This window comes from Medicago sativa, chromosome 7 (assembly GCF_051527215.1).
Source record: "Medicago sativa cultivar Bolivia chromosome 7, Bolivia_mono, whole genome shotgun sequence".
NCBI lineage: Eukaryota > Viridiplantae > Streptophyta > Magnoliopsida > Fabales > Fabaceae > Medicago > Medicago sativa.
In genome coordinates this window covers 48,483,634-48,498,805 of record NC_140755.1, presented here as the reverse complement: position 1 = coordinate 48,498,805, position 15,172 = coordinate 48,483,634, and the positions used below count along the sequence as shown (strand labels likewise).

General features: G+C 38.2%; 1 pseudogene across 1 annotated transcript; it reads right to left on the bottom strand.

Moving 5' to 3' along the window:
- Positions 1–11,333: 11,333 nt before the first annotated feature.
- On the bottom strand, positions 11,334–15,172 carry LOC146906361 (uncharacterized; annotated as a pseudogene). Its single transcript, XR_015017505.1, has 2 exons — positions 11,982–15,172; positions 11,334–11,821 (listed from the first exon to the last, which is right to left on the bottom strand). The product of XR_015017505.1 is annotated as an uncharacterized LOC146906361 (transcript).

Below are 15,172 nucleotides of genomic sequence, written 5' to 3'. Positions count from 1 at the left end.
AAAAATCGGGGCCCGATTTTGCGTGCAGATTTTTTTCAGAAACGTATTTTTGGGCCAGATTTGGTACAATTTTATGGGAGTTTTCTTTTACTATAAATATAGGCATTGTATCAGTGTAAACCTTGAGAGAGAGGGGGCTGAAACAAGGGTTTAGAAAGGCAACAACAAAACTAGGGTTTGTATAGAGTTTGTCTCTTTGGAACAAATACTAGGTTTTGAGGGTTGATTCACCTTGGGAAACACTATTAGGATTGAGTCTCTTGGTTACGGGAAGAGGCTGGGATTTGGGTAGAATTAGGCGGGAGACTTATTCTTGTAATCCATCTCTTTTGTAACGTTACTCATCATATAGTGGAACGGAGGGCTGCTCTCTCCCCCAGACTAGGTCAATTTGGACCGAACTAGGTAAACAGATTCTTTGTGTTCTCTCTTCTTCTTTTCTCTTGCTGTGTTGTTTTCTACTTTTGGCTTGTGATTATAACTGTTCTATTCACTTTGATTTTTGGTTGCTTAATTATCCCTTGCTCCACACATCAAGTTGTTATTGGTGTGAGTTTCTCATCGAATCCGCAACAATTGGCGCCCACCGTGGGGCAAGGTCAAAGGATAATCTAGTACCATGGGTTCGAAGTGGGATATTGAGAAGTTTACCGGAGATAACGATTTTGGGTTATGGAAGGTAAAGATGGAAGCGGTGTTAATACAGCAAAAGTGTGAGAAAGCTTTGAAGGGTGAAGGTGCGTTACCGGTCACCATGTCACGTGCGGAGAAGACCGAGATGGTGGACAAGGCCAGGAGTGCCATTGTCTTGTGCCTCGGAGATAAAGTTTTGAGAGAAGTAGCAAAGGAACCAACCGCGGCATCAATGTGGGCAAAGTTGGAATCTTTGTATATGACAAAGTCTTTGGCTCATCGGCAATTCCTAAAGCAACAACTCTACTCATTCAAGATGGTGGAGTCAAAGGCCATCATGGAGCAACTTACGGAGTTCAACAAAATCCTTGATGACTTGGAGAATATTGAGGTGCAACTTGAGGATGAAGATAAAGCTATACTCTTGTTGTGTGCTCTACCGAAATCTTATGAATCGTTCAAAGATACCATGCTCTATGGCAAAGAAGGCACTATTACCTTGGAAGAAGTTCAATCGGCTTTGAGAACCAAGGAGTTGACCAAGTCCAAGGACTTGAGAGTTCATGAAAACGGTGAAGGCCTAAGTGTCATAAGAGGGAATGGTGGAGGTAGAGGTAACCGGAGAAAGAGTGGTAAAAAGTCAAAATCTGAATGCTTTAACTGTCACAAGATGGGTCACTTCATGAAGGATTGTCCGGAGATTAATGGTAACTCCGCACAAATTGTCACTGAGGGTTATGAGGATGCAGGTGCTCTGATGGTGTGGTGTTGTTTGGAGGATGAAGGTGATGTTAGTCACCTTGGGATTGATGCTTAGTGGAGCGGTGTTCGTCTGGAGAGACGTTAAACACTCAACATCAGCCTGGAGAGGCGGTGGTAAGAATACTCATGATCAGTCTGGAGAGGCGGAGGCAACAATACTCATGATCTACTTGTTGAGGTGGAGTTTCAAGGTTGAAGACATAGTGGGATGTACGCATTTGCTAGTTGAGGTAGAGTACGCTCAGCTTGAGGTGGAGTTGAACACACCGGTAATGGTACGACTATGGAGGACCTTGGGTGCTATGCTCTATGGTGAGCAAGGGATTTCTTCATAAGGTTGAAGAATGTATAGCACGACTTGCGGGATTACTCTAAAAAAAGGCCAAGGGTGATTGGATGCAAGGAGACCTTCAAGGAAGCGGGAAATGTCCTGTGTTGAAGATGTCATGGTGAATGCTTGTGGGACTACCTAAAATACCTAGCGTAGTTAGACTGCAAGGACCTTCGAGAAGGCGGAAGACATACCGAGGGCTGAAGGGATGGGAGGTGTATACTTGTGGATTACTCTAAAAGCCAAGGGTGATTGGGAACAAGTAGATCTTCAAGGAAGCGGGAGATGTCTCGTATTGAAGAGGTATGGTAAAGGCTTGTGGAACTACCTAAAATTCCTGGCGTAGTTGGACTGCAAGTACCTTCGAGAAGGCGGAAGACATTCCGATGGCTGAAGGGATTAGGGTGCAAACTTGTGGAGCTACTTGGTGTAGTGGGAAGCAAGGGAAAGAGCAGCAAGGTGTTGATGTTAAATGGGCATCATCACTAATTTGGAGTCAAGGTGGAGATTGTTGTGAAAGTGACTCAAAATTGGAGTTTGGAGGCCAAAAATTGATGTTTGCTGAAAGTACAAATCGGGGCCCGAATGGCAAAAATCGGGGGCCGATTTTGGCTGTCTTTGGGAGCAGTTTGGTACTGGAAAAATCGGCGCCCGAATGGTAAAAATCGGGGCCCGATTTTGCGTGCAGATTTTTTTCAGAAACGTATTTTTGGGCCAGATTTGGTACAATTTTATGGGAGTTTTCTTTTACTATAAATATAGGCATTGTATCAGTGTAAACCTTGAGAGAGAGGGGGCTGAAACAAGGGTTTAGAAAGGCAACAACAAAACTAGGGTTTGTATAGAGTTTGTCTCTTTGGAACAAACACTAGGTTTTGAGGGTTGATTCACCTTGGGAAACACTATTTGGATTGAGTCTCTTGGTTACGGGAAGAGGCTGGGATTTGGGTAGAATTAGGCGGGAGACTTATTCTTGTAATCCATCTCTTTTGTAACGTTACTCATCATATAGTGGAACGGAGGGCTGCTCTCTCCCCCAGACTAGGTCAATTTGGACCGAACTGGGTAAACAGATTCTTTGTGTTCTCTCTTCTTCTTTTCTCTTGCTGTGTTGTTTTCTACTTTTGGCTTGTGATTATAACTGTTCTATTCACTTTGATTTTTGGTTGCTTAATTATCCCTTGCTCCACACATCAAGTTGTTATTGGTGTGAGTTTCTCATCGAATCCGCAACAAAAGTGAAACAGCAACAGTTATTGTTGTCTTCAAACATCAATATACTAGGCTTTACATTCCATGAAAAATAGTTCTACCTCACCAAACATTGATTAAACCATAAGCCTATCACTCAAACTGTTCAGTTGATTGAATAGTGAAAAACTTAAAAATAATTTGGAGTGTATATTTCTTTATGTTTGGATAGCCATTTGAGAAACTGACTCTGAATGAGTTTTTTTTCTTTTTGGAAATTCGGTATCCGAAGATAGGACCCACTAATGCAGGGGACCAATCCCACCATCCACTAGCGGAGACCTAATCGAAGTCGGGTCAAAGCTCTGTATGGATTGGCCCATAACAGACATAATGTCCCCCAAAAGGACCTAGAGAGGACTCAATATGGGTTCCACATAATGTGAAATTGATTTCATTAACATTGTTTATGAGATTTTTCACTCTAAAAACAATTTTAAGTCTTTAAAATATAAACTAAAAGCACATTTACACGATCTACTTTTTATAACCTGTAGTCAAACCAAGATTTTGTGGAAAAATCAAATCTGATACAAAGTAACCAAACATAAGTAAATCACATTGTCCAAAGGAAAACCACTTTTCATGTCCCCCAAAAGACATGCCACAGCACACACTATCTCTAGTTCAACATCTATAACAAATATCAAATTGATTCTTCAAGGATAATGCCATAAGCTTCAATTTCAAGAAATATATTGACATCAAACAACCAATTTAACGCATTTATAAAAGGAGAACTAGGAAGATCACACATGTGTGACATATACTTAGGATGGCTAAAATCAAAACTAACTCTAAAATTTCATTTCATATTTTACATTAATCTTATAAATTTCAATCATTTTCGTTTAAAGTTTATTTTTCTCCTTTTGCAAGACCAAAATAATCAACACGATATATACAACCACTTTGGTCCCTATATGTGTTAGTTGTTGTAAGTATAGTTCCCAAATGTATCGAAATTGCAAACATGTCTAAAAATATCTCTTTTATTAGTTACATTTTGGTCCTCGAATCTATTTTTAGATAATCAATTTAGTCCACCTATGTGTTTTTCGTTAATCAATTTAGTCAAAAATTACTAACATAAGAAGCATTAGGGATCTGTTTGCAATTTCGATACACTTACATATTACACTGACAGTGTCTCACGCATTCATAGTCAAATGATTGTTTGCTCTGCAATCTTTCCTTCAAATTCTCGAGGTTATGGATTGGAATTCTGCTCTTTACCAAACAGTTATGCTCATTCCCAAAGTAAAATACATATATACCCCTACGCATGTTAACTCAAGTAGCGTGAGTTAAGTTGCGCTAGTTATAACTGTAACGCAACTTAAGTAGCGTAGCGTGACTTAAGTTGTGCAACGTTATTTAAGTCAGTTAACAGCAACACAGAACCTCCATTCCTCCATTTCTCAACTTTTCAAAAACGAAATTTTCACCCCCAAATCCAAATTTCACCATTCTTGTGCCATTCAACCCAAATTTCGTCCACAATATCAAGTAAGTGATTATTATACTATTTCTTTGCATTATTTTGGTTGAAATTTTCGAATTTTTGTAGAAAATGAACATTTTTAGGTTTTTAAAAAATTATCTTGCATGTTAAAGATTATGATTGTTAGTGATTATTTAACTTAGGAATTGTTGTTTAGATGTTGTTTAGGGTACAATGTGGTAGTTTAGGGTTTCGAAAATGTTAGATTACATAGTTGTTTGAAAAATGCACACTATGTGTTCGGTGAAATGTCTCAATGATAATTTTTTTGTTTTATTGGATTGTTAAGGATGTAATTAGTTAGAGTTATGTTTGTTAATGTTGATTATAGTTAATTTGACTGCAATGTGGTAGTTTATGGATTCAAATGACACTGTCGACATTATAGTGTTATTGTTGTATTGTTAAAGATTACACGTGTGTTGCTTTCGAAAATATGTGAAAATGTGTTAAATATTTTTTGATTTTTGTGCAGATATGTCTGAGCAGGACAGGCCTGATAGGCTTAGATTAGGGAGGATGGCCCCTACTAGTAGTGAACGTTGGGAGAAGCAAGCACTACAGCCTCCGGAGGGTCGAGGTTGAGGGAGAGTGGGGGCCACGAGTCTTGCTACTGTTGATGCTGCGGGGGGATCGACGTCACAGACGGGTGCATCCCAGATTGTGGACCCGCCACAGTATCAACATCAGTTTCAGGAGTTGGCTTATCTGGATCAGCATTATCAGGAGCAGGCTGGATTTCAGTCGGGTTATCACTATCAGGAGGGGGTATGAGTATCACACTCAGTTTCACGAGGGGTATCTGCCTGAGCATCAGTTTATCGAGCCTGCTCAGCAGCAGCATCCTGAGCAGCCTCCTCAGCAGTAGAATCCTGAGCAGCAGCATGCAGAGCCTGTTATGGAGGACAAGGATGGGGGCTTTCCAGGGGGGCCTTACGAGTTGTCACTTTTACCGGACTTCGGTAAACACGTGGCATGCAAGCTTTGGAACGATAAAAATGTAAGTATAAATTGCTTTATTTAATTTAATGATATTTTACTATTATGTGAAGTTTATTTTACGTATAATATGTTATGTTTATTTAATTTAAGTATAACTACGTAGAATATGTTATGTTATATATAGTTTATTATTATATCAAGTTTATGTTACGTAGAATATATATAGTTTATTATTTCATGTTTATTTTACGTAAAATATTTATAATTTATTATTTCATGTTTATTTTACATATTTAATTATATTTTTGTTGTATTTTAGTTGCAAGCAGATCGTAAGATGAAAGGCATCTCGCACGGGAGGAAACTGAAGCTTTCTGCCTTGTCCCTTCCATTGCCGGTAGATGCTAACCCTTGGTTCTGGGAACCGGTTGATGCATCGGTTCTAAGGCCCTCCTTCTGACTGGTTACGAAAACATCTCCCACGGTTTAGTGTGTGCCATGGCTGAGAGATGGCATCAGGAGACCAGCAGCTTCCATCTGCCTGTTGGGGAGATGACCATCACACTGGATGATGTCGCTTGTCTCCTAGGCATCCCGTTCGCTGGATGGCTCATTCAGGACGAGGATTTACATCATGACCATGCTATGGATATGCTGGTGACCCACCTTTTGTTTCCGGTGGAAAATGCGGTTGGGCAGGTGACTGATTTTGGTGGGGGAGGATTTATCAGAGGAGGAGGAGCAGGAGCTGAGTCGTATTAGGCCCACCTGTGTCAAGGCGTTCTTGTTGCTCTTGCTTAGCTACACCCTTTTTGCCAGCAAGAACAGCAAAATCGTTAGTCTGTTGTGGATGCTTGCGATTTGGGATTTGGCTAACATAGGCATGGTCATGGGGCGCGATGGGACTTTCTTTCTTGTATGAGCAGCTGAATCTGACCTCAGACACAAATGTTGGCTCAGTTGGTGGTTACATGAGCTTGCTTGTGGTAATATATTTTGTCTTCTTTTTTTAAGTTAAACGTAAATGCATAGTTTCTTGTATGACATGTATATATTTTGTCTCTTTGTTTTTGCACGGATGGGTTATAGCTCACTTCAGACATCTGGTTCCGAGGTCCAGATATCAAGATTACGACCGGGAGGACCCGTATGTGGGTAGATGGAAACCACAAAGGGGGTTTAAACATGCTGATCACTTCAGAGGTTTGTTGGATTCGATGGAGCATTGTCATGTCACCTGGAGGCCGTACGAGCACCGACGAGACGTGATGCCTTTTCATGACGTGTGTTGGTACTCCTGATGGATCAGGCCGGCAGACAGAGGATGGTGCGTCACTTGCCTGAACGGGTGCTGAGGCAGTACGGACATGTTCAGAAGATTCCCCGACGTCCTACTACGGTTATGCCTCTTGCCTCAGCAGATGTGGCTGCTGCCTTCTTAGAGTTTGCTCTGCATGTCGTTCCCCACCAGCAGAGGGGTCGCCAGGTCCCAGACGACGAGCCTTGGAAGCATTCGGATAGGTACGTTAGGTGGTTCTACCGTGTGTCCCATCCTCTCATCGTCAACCTTGCTCCAGAGCCTGATATTGTCATGTCGAGACCTGTCTACCAGGATATTCTTGTTGACCAGGAGTGGGCCAGACATCCTCCCGATCCATTGCAGGTCATCAGCAGCATGCGAGGCAGAGCGGAGCATGCGATGCAGATTCCAGAGGTGGTTTCTAATCCACTCTTCTTTGGCATTTTGGAGGGCCTCCGTACCGACTATAGCGTGTTTGAACAGCAACCGGTTCCGAGGAGGAGGTCTAGGAGTCCACAGGAGGACCAGTAGTGTCTTATTTTAGGACTACATTTTATGACTTTTTGGATATTTGTAGTATTTTTCTCGACTTTTTGGTATTTACATTTAGGTCTAGCAGCTGGTTGTATGATATTTACATTTGCGCGGTTGCGCCTCTTTATGACATTTGCGTTAATTTTCGTTAAAATTGCATTTCCAAATTATTATTGATTGAATGCATGTTCTCTAAATTATGAGTTTTGGTTGAATCAATGAATGCTTGTACTATAAACAGGGAATGAAGGAACAAGACAGTAGCTAGTGCCACTGCCAGTCTGTTCTGGTGCGAGAAGTGCACCAGCAGCAGCGTGAGTTAACTCACGCTTGTGTTAAAGCTTGCGTGAGTTAAATCACGCTAGTGTTAAAACTAGCGTGAGTTAAGTCACGCTACAGATCCTAGGCATGGGGCATGCTCTGAACCATTGTTTACACTAGCGTGACTAAAGACACGCTACGTGACTTAAGTCATGTGATATTTTGTACTAGCGTAACTTAAGTCACGCTACGTGACTTAAGTTACGTACACTTTGTACTGGCGCATGTTAAGTTGCGTAGGGGTATATATGTATTTTACTTTGGGAATGAGCATAATTGTTTGGGTAAAGAGCAGAATTCTATAAATTGGGAATAAAGTTTTTTTTCCAAATCAATGTGTATAGGTGAAAGAGAAAGGAAAAAAAATGGTTTTAGGCATGTTTGCTAAATATTGGCCCATTCTTTATTATTATTATTTTTTTTTTGAATCGGGAGTAATGAAAACATTATTAATTAGAGTTATAATTGAGAAAAAGAACAATTAATATTCACTGAAGAGTGAAATGAGTCAATTATTTCAAAACAATTTTTCTTTACAAGTTATTTTAAGACGGAGGGATCATATTTTAATGGAGAGACTATTTTGATTAACGAAGTGTATCTATTTTATTGTTTTAAGAACTTTTATTTCAGTTTTTTATGTTTATTTAAGTTTTCGCAACCTTTTATGTTTTCTATTGTTGGTTTGAATGACAGGTGGTATGAAGATGTTCAAAGATATAGCGCTGGAAAAAGGAGTCAAGAGCTACGTTGTTGAAGATCTCTCAGTACGGGTCATACAAGTTTACGACCTTGGGTCGCTTATTTGCAACTCTTAAGGACTAAGTTTACATGAGCTGACTCCATTGAGTGTAGTACGAGGAAGAAGGAATATGTTGATTCCCAAAGATAAGGTTGGCAGCTCTGGTGATGTAGGAAGCTACCATGTTGCGACGTAATAGACTTGGTTTATTGGATATGCATTAAAATGGGTCTAGAACATCTTGTGTTTGGAAAGATAAGGGAGTCTCAAATAGTAAACCAAAGGGATAAGGTATATTCATATGTTTAATGGTTATGGCAAAGACCATCACATGGTACTAAAAGGGCCTAAAAGATAAGAAAGAACTTGTAATATAAAAGGACAACAAGCCTTCATTTGCAAGGGTGTGCTAGTGGTGTGTTGTGTTGTGCTCAATCGAATAAAGACTAAAGGCAACAACCTCCAATCAACCCTAGCCACCAACTTAGATATTCAAACCATTCTTCTTCATCTAATATTTTCATTCATTTCATCTTGAAAGCATAGTAATTAGATCTTAAAGGTTTAGAGTCATTAGAGTAAATTATTTAGTGAGCGTTGCAAAGACTCACCTTCATCCTCAAAGGATTGTAATTTCTCTTTAGTAAACTCTGCTCTCTTTATATGATTTATAAAATTATGTTTTTATCTCTTATATTCTTCCTTTCTATTTTTGTGTTTAAGTTCATTATGAGCTAAACCATATTTGTAGTTAAGAAATGATTATGTAATAATTATTTTTGCAAGTTCAGTTTGTTACAACCTTTAAAGCTTCTTTTAAACAAATTATTTTAATGTCAATCTTTGAAAGTAAAACTTAGTTACTTTTACATTCATTGCCAAATTCCTTGAGACCAAAAGGAGATAGGAATGTACCGTCACTTGCCCGAAAGGGTTTTGAGGCAGTACGGATACGTCCAGACCGTCCCTAGACATTCGTAGGATGTTGTAGAGCTGTCACTGGCTGAGATTGTGCAGGCTTTAGTCTACTTCCACACTCACACGCTTAAGGCGGCCGATTGGGGTGAGCATGTAGAAGAGCAGACATGAGGCATGGCGAATGGCTATGTACGATGGTACACCGTTGTGTCTCACCCTTAGATTTTGCCACTTCTTCCGGGAGATATTCCGAGGCCTCCAAATGAGGAGCAGATCATTGCAGAGCAGTGGGAGTCGTACGAGGCGAGAAGCTCGCCTAATACCTATGACATGGTTAGCGGCGTTGTTGCCCATGCTGATGCGTTTTTGAGTCAGCAGGTGATGAGCATGACCCCTAAGCAGTTGTATGCGGCCTTGCATGATGTTAGGCAGCAGATCGTGCCGATCATTACCAGGAGGCGAGGCCAGAGGCCTAGGAGGAGGCACCAGCAGCATCAGCAGGACCTGGACCAGCAATAGGATTAGGACTTGTTTTTTACTTTTCGGATTTTGATGACATTATGTTTGTATTTTGATGACATTATGTTGTTTGTATTTGGATGACATTTTGATGAAATTGGTTCATTACTTTGTTCGTTTAATCATTGTTTGTTAAATTGAGCCAATTTTGTTTTTCCATTTGAACACATTATGCGCCAATTAAGTTGTGTTATTCGTGATGACATTATATTTGTGTTTTTAACATATTACAGGACCAAAAGTTGAAGCTTCTGCCCCTGATATAGCATCAGGGCGCCTCGGTAGTTAACTACCGATGAAATATGAAACCGGCGGTAGTTAACTGAGGTTTTCCTCGGTAGTTAACTGCAACCGGTTTCATATTTCCTCGGCAGTTAATTACCGAGAGGGTATTTCGGTATTTTACTCGTGTTTCTCAGCCTAACAAGATGTGTCAACAACAATTTTCACAAATAATTAAGTTTGTTTGGATAAAACTATATAAAAAGAGATTTTTTGTTACATAGTTCAATTTTTTAAATCATATTTTCTCTCTGCTCTAAAAAAAAATCTATTTTTTGATAAGTTGCTCTTAACAGCTTCTCATTTGAAGCTGTTTTTAGATTTTTTTTTAGATTCTGATTTTTTAAGAAAGCAGTAACAAACGGATGCAAACATGATATTAACATAATAAACCACCATATTTATTCCTTAAAAAAATGATTTTTTTCCTTAAAAAAAAAAACTATAACAAACAGGATATTAACATAATAAACCACCATATTTATTCTTCTATCTGTATGGTATCAAAAGTGAAATCTTAGTTGTTCACGACAACTCTAGATGGTTGGGTGATGGGAAGACAATCAATTTCTGGTTAAATAATTGTCTTGGTGAACCTTTAGTTTTTTTTTTTTTTTTTGAAAGATGGTGAACCTTTAGTTGATGAGCATTCTATTGATCTTAATGCCAAGGTGAGTGATTTCATTAGGAATTACTTCTGGTATATCCTTAACTCTATCATGTTAAATTACTCGAGTCGGTTGATTCGATTCTCAATATGATTGTTCGGAATAATTCTGTTGATATTGTTGATCCTACTTTCAAAGGAGCTTTTAAAATTTCAAAGACCTCGAGGGATTAATGTTCTTTGGGTTAAGTTTATCTAGCATAATGACATTACTTAGAGATTTATTCATAATAGGTTTATTTCTTGGAAGACTTCTATCAACACTATCATTTCTAATGTTTCTTTGAGTGACAATTACACTAACATTGCAACTTCACCTAGCATGTCTGAATTAATGATTCTTAAATTTTTATATATTAAGATTCATCATCATAATGCTCATAGGATTAAACAAGTGTTGTGACTATCAAACAAGTGAAGAGAAAGGATCTTCCATTATCACTAAAAATACCATGATTAAGACGATAACCAAGAGAAAGATCAAACTGGAATAGTTGGTAACACAAATAATTCTGAATTAAAAACACTTCAAAAGATGGTGATCGTAGGCATAAAAGATTATCAACTCATGAATTTTAGATTCAAGATTTAACTAAGAAAGTAATGATAAACTTTTCTATCAAATTATTTTGATATCAGCAAGACAGAAATCCACTATATTGAATCGAAATCCATTATTCTGACAATACAATTTTTTGTGAAGCAACTTATAATACAAACAAGTCAAAAAAGGTTTACAAAATTAAAAAACAAGGAAGAATAAGTAAAACTCAAGCATATTAACTAAGTATAATCTTCAGATATTTGTGTGAAACCACTTTGACATTACAAGCTCCTTGACACCTGCTCCATGGTCGGGCGAGATTGTGAACTTTCAGTCAAACATGCAAAAGCTATCATTGCAATCGATACTAACTCCTCGACAATGGGATTCAAAGGATGAGGGAGACGTTGGTCGAACATATCTATTACTAGCTTAGCATCAGGTATAGAGCCAATGGTGTTCAATAAGGATATAACATCTCCAGGATGTTTTCCAAAAAGTATTTCCAATGCTAACACTCCAAAACTGTAAACATCACACTTCTCATTCACTTTGGTTGTGTATGCAAGTTCTGTATCAAAACAAAAATAGGAATCATGTACTAATCAAATAGAAAAATTAAACATAAGATATAGATAATTATGAAATTGTTTGGTTACAAAATTATTAGCAAGGACGAACATAGTAAAATATTACTTATGTATTAATAAGATGAAAGAATGGGAATTAACCTGGAGCAGCATATCCAAATGTGCATGCAAACGAGGTTGAGCTCGTTAAATTAAGATCAAGAAGCTTAGCTGTTCCAAAGTCAGAGACATGAGCCACACATTCCGAATCCAGAAGAATATTCTTGCTTGATATATCTCGATGAACAATTGGAGGCGAGCAATCATGATGCATGTAGCATAAAGCATTGGCTACATCTTTGATGACATTCACCCTGTTATTCCAATCAAACGCAATTGCTTCTTCATCATCTTTCAAAATCTTTTCCAAACTACCTTTCTCTACGAACTCATAAACCAAAAATGACAACTGAGAATGTGAGCAAAATCCATACAACTTCACAATATTACGATGTCGAATTTCGGTTAGAGCTTGGATCTCATTTGTGAATGATTTTAGATTTGGATTTTCTCCATTTGCCACTGAATGGAGCTTTTTCACAGCAACTACTTGACCTGTGTGCAACTGTGCTTTGTAGACCCTTCCGTGCCCTCCAACTCCAATCAGATGTTTCTCATCAAAATCTTCTGTGGCTTCCACAATGTTCTCAAACACAATTTTTCCATCAAAGTTCCATATTGTAAATACATTTTGCGGTACAATGATGTTCCCTCCAACCTGGTTTTCATTGGTGGTTGATCTTTGGAAAAGATGATTCGAGAATTTGAAGCAAAATAAGGCTATAACTAGAGTTCCAACAGCTACAAAAGGTAAAACTATCAATAAGACTTTCTTTGTATGATGATGATGAGATTCGATGCTTGATGTTGGGCAGGGCTCTAAGCCAGAGACATTACCACACAAGCCTTTATTATTTCTCACCACTTCAATTGTAGCATTGCTGAAAGCTCGAATATTGGGGAGTGGACCCTCCAATTGGTTATAAGATATATCAACAGATGTCAAGCTTAACATTTGATCAAAGCTAGAGGGAATAAAACCAGAAAGATTATTATGTGAGATATTCAATGTTTCCAAGTATTTCAACTGTGTAAGCATTGATGGGATTGTTCCATCCAAAAAATTTCCACTGAGATCAAGGCTTCGAAGACCTTTAAATTGTCCAAATTCAAGAGGAATATTTCCTGTGAATTTGTTATGGCTCAAATTTAAGTTCAATATCTTAGGCAAATTTGCAAGTTGTTTTGTGATGAAGCCACTTAGATCATTTTCTGCAAGGTCTAAGGTCTCAAGCTCTAAGGATGATATTTCTACAGGAATGTTTCCTGAGAGATTGTTGTTGCTTATCAAGACCTTGGACAAAGATAAGTTGCTTAACTCCTTTGGAATTTTTCCTGTGAGATGGTTTGAAGATAAGTCAAGTGAACCCAAATTGGGTGCCTTTCCTATTTCTGGTGGTATATGGCCTGATATATTATTATTGGAAATATTGAAGGTTGTCAGGTTATGGAACTTTTCCCAATTGGATGAAAGGTGTCCATAAAAATTGTTTTGACTTAATTGCATGTAAACCAACTTTGGAAATACACCAAAGTCTTCTGTTATATTTCCAGACAGTTGGTTTTGTTCAAGTCTAAGTCTTATAATGCTAGAGCAGTTCTTCAAACTATTTGGAACTCGGCCAGTGAAGTGGTTATTTTGAGCAGCGAAGTATTTCAAATTCCCACCAATGCAAATGTTGTGAGGCAGCTGACCAATGAAGTCATTATCATACATTTGCAGTTCTACCAAATTGATAAGCAAATTCATTTCCTTTGGAAGCTTCCCACTGAAATTGTTTTTACCAAATGTAATATACTGTAAATCACTCCAGTTTCCAACTGTAGGTGGGATTTCACCAGAGAGAAAGTTATTGTCCAAATTAATTGAAACAACCTTTCTCAGCATTCCAATTTCACGAGGAATCGAACCAGAAAGATTGTTGTCATTCAACCATAACTCTTTTAGGTTCACCAACCCCCCAATTTCCACAGGAAAGCGACCAGATAAGTTATTGTCAAAAAGATGTAGATGATCTAGCTTCCTTAACTTTCCAATTTCACGAGGAATAAAACCAAAAAGATTGTTGTCATTCAACCTTAAATCTTTCATGTTCGCCAATCCCCCAATTTCAGCTGGAATACTACCAGATAAGTTATTTTGAAACAGGTATAAATATTCTAGCTTTTGTAACTTTCCAATTTCCTTGGGGATGTGGCCAGAAATTTGGTTGTGTACTAAATTTAGATATGTCAAGCTGTTGGCCAACTTTCCTATAGAAAATGGAATAGCCCCTGTGACATTGCATTGATCAAGAGAAAGGTATGACAAATTTACCAACTTCCAAAGTTCTTGGAGGATGGGACCATTAATGGAAATACCACATTCACCAAGATCAAGAGTCTCTAGCTTATGCAAGTTCACAATTTCTTGGACAGACACAAAACCATTAAATTTATTTAACTGAACTCTAAAGAAGGTTAAGTTGTTCAAATTCCAAAGTTCTTTTGGAATGTTACCATAAAGGTTGTTTCCTCCTAAATACAAATATGACAACAAGGTCAGATTCCCAATGGAAGTTGGGATAGTCCCTGTGAGATTTGCATTTGAGATACCAAGTTCTCTCAGATTTCTTAATTCACCTATTTCTTCAGGAATGGAACTACTAAAAAGATTATTATCCAAATATAAAGTGTGAATGCTAACCAACTGTGTTATTTCATATGGAATTGTTCCTGAGAGAAGATTGAAACTAAGATCAAGATGAGCAAAGTTTGGACAACATTCCAATATGGGCAGGAATACTTCCATTTAAGGAATTGTGACTTATGTTTAGGGTTTGGATATTTTGAAGTGATGAGAAGTTAAGACTTTCAAGCGTACCTTTCAATCCCATATTTGTGAGATTTACCTTAGAGACAGAAATGGAATCTTCATTACAAGAAATTCCAAGCCATTTGCATGAATTATTGCCACTCCATGAAGATAACAAAGCTTGGCTATTGTTGTCAAGACTTGTTTTCCACTTCAACAAAGCACTTGATTCTCTACTTTGTAAAGTTGCAGATGAAGTAGTGAAGGCACAAAAACAAGTTGAAAGCAGCAGCCAAAAGGGGAAGAGCTTTTTGGACTGAAGGTTTGAAAATAGGAACACCATGGCGGGATATGTTTATATGGTGAATACTCTAAGATACATGTGTTTGTGTAGTTTGTTTCATGCAGTATTTCACATATTTATAGAGAGAAGTTATAA